Below are 7,638 nucleotides of genomic sequence, written 5' to 3'. Positions count from 1 at the left end.
GAAGCTCCCTCCCCCAAATTTGTGAATGCGCATTTTCCCCTCATATTTTTTTTTAAGAAAAAAAAAAAAGGAGATCCTATTGAACTCGAGAAGCTGACAGGAAACTCCTATGCTCTGAATAATGAAATATAACTTCCCGGTGTCCTTACTCCACCATTAACTGACTCTGCTTGGGGTGATAGACTAAGTGCCCCTGAGGCCTCAGGTTCAAGCATCATAAATGAAAAGGAAGCTCCTATTTCTCTATATATTTTATATATTACATTTGTATCACATTCATATTTCAGTTAGGTAGTAAATGATTATATATTATAAAAGTATTTTATAAAGTAAAATATATATATGGGCGGCACGGTGCTGCAGGTTGTTGGACCTGGAGGTTGTGGGTTCAAGTCCCACTCCGGGTGACTGTCTGTGAGGAGTTTGGTGTGTTCTCCTCGTGTCCACGTGGGTTTTCTCCGGGTGCTCCGGTTTCCTCCCACAGTCCAAAAACACATTGGTAGGTGGATTGATGACTCAAAAGTTTCCGTAGGTGTGAGTGTGTGAGTGAATGTATGTGTGTGTGTGTGTGTGTGTGTTGCCCTGTGAAGGACTGGCGCCCCCTCCAGAGTGTGTTCCCGCCTTGCGCCCAATGATCCCAGGTAGGCTCTGCGAATCTATATATATATATATATATATATATATATATATATATATATATATATATATATATATATATATATTTAGCATGGTGAGTGGCGCCCTCTGTTGATGTTGATCTTGGCACTACCCTCTACGAGCAGAGGGCAGCCTCTACCAAAAATTCAAACCCCTAACATTGCATTGTTATGGGTAAACATACTTCTTGTGAAACTACATACCAGCGGTAAAAGTGCCTTGTGATAATATAGCTCTTACTTTTAGATATTTTAAGTCTAAAATAGGAAATTAAACAGATCTGACTGCAGACACAAACAGCTGTCAGTTTCCTTCACAGGTCTACATTATCACATTTAATTCACCATTAATTTAATTTGACATTAAATATATATGAAGTGAAATGGAATAAGGTATTATTTTTAGTTAACACTTCTTATCAACTATTCTGTAAGTACCTACAAATTATCTTATCGTACTGAAAACGAATCTGATTTCTACAGAACCTACTCATCTTATTTTCAGATACGGCGGTAGGCAATGACTCATTGAGGGTGAAGCGACACAAGAGGGAGCCAAAGAGTTCTCGTTGAAAGATTATTTCCTGCTCTCAGCTTCTTGAAGGCGCTGTATGTGATTTTGGGGGACGATGGTTGATATTTGAACTCTGCAGCACTCCTCCGTTCAGTGCTGCTTTTGGAACTCCATATTGTGTTGCGTTTCTGAGCCACTTTGTTTGCAGAGTCAGGGCTGAGTACTAACACTGGACTTTCCCAGTGCTAAGAGGTTTGAGGAAATGAGAGTGATTTTAATGTTAATACGCGGAGTTAGTGGAGGTAACTTTTATTTTGGTTTCAGTTGCTGCATATGTCCAAATACTGACGTTTCACTTTTGCTTCGAAACAAAAACAGGTGTGAAATTGGTCCAGTCCGTGGTCCAAGGCACAAAACCAGTTTGCAAAGCCAGGTGAGTGGGTTAAATATTATTGTACTATAGGACAACGGTAATGTTTATGACTAATTCATACGGAATAAGAAATGGAATAATAATAATAAAAAACCATTTCATTACCATAACCATACCATGCATTCAGTGGACATCGTTTTATAATATACATTTTATTTGTCGTTATGTGTGTTTTATAGTTCAACACGAGGGTTCTCACATTTCAATTAATTTTTTTTTGTCATTTTACTGTAGAAAACTTTAAGGCAAATGTTAAACAACTGCACTTTTTACTTAATTCATTCTTCTTTATCTCAAACCTCACACTAGCACACAGTTTTATACATGGTTAACTGCATTAAGGTGCATTAATTCAGCTAGTGTGAGTTCAAGTGTGAGTAAATATTGCACATATAAGTATTCTATATGTTGCCTAAAGTTGGTGCTTGAACTTTCTTACGGGTATTCGTAACATAATATTAGTCGAGTGGCAACGAAATGAGCCTGTTTAATAATTTTTTTGCAGCTAATTCACGAATTGACCAAACACCGATGTCACATGCACGGCCAACTACAAACACATCAGTGTCTTGTATGGGGAAATGCAGCATGCATAGGTGATGACAACAGGATGTATGTATAGTATGCCAAGGTCTCACTAAATTGCAACGTGAAATCAGAACTTACCAGATCAAATGTAACAGTGTAACAAAACATAACCCAAGGTTCGAATATGGGTCCTCTGAAGTAATGCCACTTCACCCAGCATCTCTGGAATGAGTTGGAGTGTGTTTCTGATTGAGACCTAATTATCTAACATCAGAATCTGACCGCAGTGATGCTCTTTTGACTGATTGCAATTCAATCTAAACAGCAATGTTACAAAATCTAGTGTAAAGCCTTTCCAGAAGAGCAGTGGGAAGTTCTCCCCTCTTCTAGCAGCATTTTGTGCCCAGTTCCTAGTTAAGTAGTCTACTGACCATTAGTGTTCAGTCAGTTCACAATGTCGTTGCAGGACTTTTGCCTCCACAGTCCTAGATCTAGTTGCTGGTTTGTTCTGCTCAGCTGACCATGTGTAGAAACCTCACACACATTATTCACTCTTATAGTGATTCGTAAGCCTTCATCAATGTCCTAGCTGCTATCAATAAGGCTGAAGATTTAAAACATTTAAATTTGTTAGACAAAGCTGGGTTAGTACAATGATTGGCTTATGTACCATAATATTATGGCTTAATGCAATCTTGTTCTAATACACATCACAGACTGAATGGAAACAGGCTGCTTAATGAAGAGAAAAGAAGGGTTGGCTGCACTGTGCGTGTATGTGAATATTTTACTGAATGTGTGCATTCACAGTCACACAGCCACATGCATGTGCTTCAAACAACTGGGTTAATCGGCTAACATAATAGGATGTTTTTTAAAATTACTCAAGCTGCATAACTTTTTATGAGAAATTACATGATTGATTATTTAAATGATATGCATTACCAGTGAACTCAAGGCTGTTTCTGTGCATTTGGTACCACATGTGACATCCTACTTGGGGATTGCAACACTGTTGGTATTCTTTTTATGCCACTGTATGTGGCTTGAGTATCTGTGGAACTTGTTAGCATGCTTCTAAATTAACAGTAAGATGTTCCAGATAATTACTAAGGGGAAATGTATGTGGTTGTTGATATTATTGAGTGGTTTACTGTTGTATTGCTTCTTGTCTTGTGTGTGTGAAACAAAATACTCTTTTCTTTTTGTTAAAGAAGTGATTATTCATTCATTCATTATCTGTAACCGCTGATCCAGTTATGGGTTGCGAGCCTACCTGGAATCATTGGGCACAAGGAGGGAATACACCCTGGAGGGGTGCCAGTACTTCACAGGGCAACACACACATTCACTCACACACTAACAGCTACGGACACTTTTGAGTCGCCAATCCACCTACCAATGTGTGTTTTTGGACTGTGGGAGGAAACCGGAGCACCTGGAGGAAACCCACGCAGACACAGGGAGAACACACCAAACTCCTCACAGACAATCAGGACTCGACCCACAACCTCCAGGTCCCTGGAGCTGTGTGACTGAAAAGAAGTTTTTAGTTCTGATAAAGTGGTTTAGTGTTTTAGCAGTTCAGAGAAAATGTAATATATTAGCAACTAAACAGGAATTGTTCATTAATATTAGGAGAAAATGAATAATGTTCACTCTTAAGAAACCAACAGTGTGTTTTGCAATTCGTTGAGTTTGACTGTACCTACTTAGCCTACAGTAGTTCAGTTCCACCCATTCTTGAATAAATAAATCTGTGGAAAAATATGATAAACATCCCAAGAGAAAGGCCATAAAATTGCATGAACATGTTTTACTTCCTGAAAATGCTAATATTTCAAAGCTAAAGTCAGTTTAAATCTATACAGTAAAGAAACTGCAAATTAGTTCAATAAAAGTAATTAAACAAATACCCCAAAAAACATCAAACTTATTCCTTGGTAAAAAATGCAATTAGTAAATGCTAGAAAAATGCAGAATAAGGACTTCACAGTTCTCACAGGTTCATTAACCTGGGCTGAACCAGACATGGGAACTTCTAGCAGACAGACAGGTGTTGGGGTGATGTGCGGAAGAGCTGTAGAGCTGTTGCACCACGACAGCTGTGTCAGCACAGCCCTGCAGGACAGCATTCTGCCAGTCCACCGTGATGGATTGCATCTTTCTCTCCACCTGCCGAGGACCCACAAGCCCCACTTGTTTATTACCAGCTTCTGCAGCTGGAGCTGGCTGCCATCTGTGACCATCAGATGAGCTGGCTTTCATCAGAACGAAAACTTTGTGAAGCTTAGCCCAAAATGTGTCTCAGACTAATGACAGAGGATAGTAGCACTCTGTGGACTGCCGGCTTGATAGAAGAGAAAAAATCAATGAAAAGATCGGCTTACCATCTCTGAATGTTCTGCAAAACAACAACAAGATCAAATGGAAAGACTGTAAAGCTTTAAGACTCTCCTGCTGTTCAGATCTTTCACCTGGGGAAATAAAGGGCACAGGAAAATCAGGTGTGTTCTCCTGAGAAGTCTTGGACTAATCGAAACATGTTATGGCTTTGGAGATGGATAATTGAAACACAACCTTACTGCAAACAAGCAACCTTTATTGTGCCCTTAAGAGGGCACAACGTAGAAGGAAAGCAAGGGCACAGACAGTCTTTCAGTCTTTTGGGTAGCAAGATCTAGGGGCACCATCTGACATCTTACTAGCCCACACAGATTCCAGGAAAAACCTCAAAACTACCCCAAAATGACCCACATACATTCAAAGGGAGCCACAATGCACACTGGGAGCTTTCCCATGATTCCTATCCCCACCCAGTCTCTGACAACCACTGGAGAATGCTCTAGATCAAGAATCCGACTGCTTGGAACAGGACTTAAAGTAGGACCTATAACCACTCAAGATGGTGTCTCATTAGTGTGTGTGTGTGTGGTTGTGTTTCTCAGTCACTGTGTCTCTGACACATCCCCAAGATGGCTAGAGGGAGGACAATGCTTATGTAAGAGTGAATCAGTCTTCCACGAGATCTGTGTTATTCTAAACTAAGGGCTTATATTGTCATAGAACATCTGCACAGCTTTGACATTCTTGCATACACTATATGGCTAAAGGTTAGTAAGCATGTGCTCATCCAACATTTCTCCTGAACAGAAAGGAGATGGAGTTTGTCCTCCCAGATGTTGGAAGAATGCTGTGGGGATTTGATGGCATTCACCTACAAGGGAGGTCAGATACTGATGTTGGATGCTTAGCTCTGAATTATAAATGCCACTTAAACTCATTCCAAATGTACTGAATTGCTTTGTAGTTTTAGAGAGTTATTCAGAGAACCCCATGTTTGACATTGAGCATGGTGAGCTTAGGCTCATGTGCAGCTGCTTTGGTGGGACACATCTTATTTTAATACATCACTATTAAAGGTACAATAATAAAAAAAAGCCTGTTTAGTTCTAATAAAGGTGAAGATCTAAAGAGAGGCAGAAAAATGATTACGCATATATCAGTTATAACTTTTTTGTGGATATAAATGCAACCTAATATTGTGAATATTGTAAAGACTTTAGGAAGAAAAAGTAGCACATGGGTCCAACCTTTCCAAAAGCCCAAATCCATCTGTCTCTCTTTAAGTTTTGCTTATAAAGATACTTTAGCAAGGTTTCTTCCCACTCATATCATATGTAGTTGTATTGCAATACATTTCTTGCTTTGCAGACACACAAGAAAGTTGGAAGGACACTATAAGGACATAAAGGTGCAAATGTATTCACTTTGATCAGTGGATGTCTATCTTCCTTCTCATCGTATGATCACTCTTTCCTGTCCACATTGTCTCTTTCACTCTTCTCTCCCTCCATCTGGACTTCTGAAGAGCTATGTATAAACCAAGGGTCAGTTCTGGGATCAGTGCTGTTGTGATGTCTTTGTGTTTGAGTTATATTGCTCGGTTGAGTTCAAAGAAGCTCAAGCAGTAACACCTGTGTTAGAAACCAAAGCAAATGTCTATTTTGCTGCAGTTATCCTTTCCTTTATTCTGCATTCATTGCAGACCTACGATGGCTCAGAGACGCAACACACAAAAGTGTTTAGGCAGCAAACAAAAGATAAGGACATAGCAACTTTAAAAGTGTGTTACACTTTTTTTGTTTTCTCTCAATGTCTTTATGTCCTCTGTTAATGTTTTTCTGTTGATTTGTGTGTTTACGCTCAATATTGTTATGTTTTGGTGTCTTTTTTCTGGGCTTTTCTTTTTTGTTTGTCTTTTTGTTATTGTGCCTTCGTCTTTTATTTGTGTGTTCCTAATTTTAATTTATGATTTGTCATCTTTTGTTTCGGTGCTCTTGCTGTGACTCTCTGGGCCACCATTCTAACCTGAGCTCAGCCTTCTTTCTGGCATGTGTGCCTCATTTTTTATTCCCCTCCAACACAAGCTAACATTTCCAGCTGATGTCACACACTGTATGACGTGCGAGAAATCCTGCTGGCTAGGGCTGCCCTTAAGAGGACGGAGAGCTAGAAAGTGATGATTTTACAGATGAAGAACACTGTTTATAATCTGGAGAGCATGTTGGGGGATGTCAGTATCAAACACAGTCCACGTTACTAGGGCCTTGGCACACTGCTTTTTTTTTTGGTGTGTGAGAAGGCCTTTTTTTTTTCTTTCTTTAAAGCTGCAGGCAGTGTGTGTGTTCTGTCTGTGTATTTGGTGGCCTACTCTCCCCCACACACCTGCTCTTACTCTTTACTGGCTGTTGAGATAAACAGTCTGTCCATAAGGGTCTTTATTGAATGAGTTTATCTTTCAGGGGCCACCCTATATTTAGAGCAGAAATCAGTATTAAAAGTTCTGCTGTCAAAAAAAAAAAAGGTGTGTTGTCTTTTTCCCCAGATGGATATCAGCGGAGAGAATGGAGCATGTCACATGCACTCCTGATCTCACAACAGGTTTGTTTCAGTTTGGCAGGTGAAGCATTACATTGTGTTTAAGGATGATCTAAGCCAGGTGAAGCACAAGAAAGATGTGTGGCATCTGCCAAAATCAACCACAATTTTCACTGCAACAAAACATCATTCTCAAATGCAGTAACCTGTTGCTGATAGTTACTGATGTTTTATTTATTAAGGAGCCGTAGCCTAATGCTTAGAGAAGAGGCCTTAGGACTGAAAAGTGAGGTTCAGTTCCCACGATTGTCAGGGAGACTGGGGCAGTGGGAATGAAGGAACAGCCCTGTCTTTTTCCCTCAATCAACAGTTGAGGTGCCCTTGAGCAAGGTACCGAACCCACAACTGCTTCCCGGTGATGGCTGCCCGTCACTCTGGGTGTGTTCACAGCTCCTAGTTCACTAATCTGTGTGTGTGTGTGTTCACTGCCACAGATGGATTAAATGTGGAAGACACTCTTCATTGTATGTTGCACAACGACAAACTATTGCACATTTATATTTATATTCGACAGGTTTTTTCAAAAATGGTCTAACATTCTCCAACTCTCTCTGTATTCCAATCAA

At 39.9% G+C, this 7,638-nt stretch overlaps 1 long non-coding RNA gene across 1 annotated transcript; it reads left to right on the top strand.

The window, feature by feature from the left end:
• The first annotated feature begins 1,340 nt into the window (after positions 1-1,340).
• On the top strand, positions 1,341-7,076 carry LOC136693915 (uncharacterized). Its single transcript, XR_010802129.1, has 3 exons — positions 1,341-1,438; positions 1,549-1,603; positions 7,020-7,076. It is a non-coding gene; the product is annotated as an uncharacterized lncRNA (long non-coding RNA).
• The last annotated feature ends 562 nt before the right edge of the window (positions 7,077-7,638 follow it).

The sequence above is a fragment of the Hoplias malabaricus genome, chromosome 4, assembly GCF_029633855.1.
Source record: "Hoplias malabaricus isolate fHopMal1 chromosome 4, fHopMal1.hap1, whole genome shotgun sequence".
Lineage (NCBI taxonomy): Eukaryota > Metazoa > Chordata > Actinopteri > Characiformes > Erythrinidae > Hoplias > Hoplias malabaricus.
The sequence above is the reverse complement of the archived record's forward strand: the minus strand, read 5'-3'. Positions and strand labels throughout refer to the sequence as shown.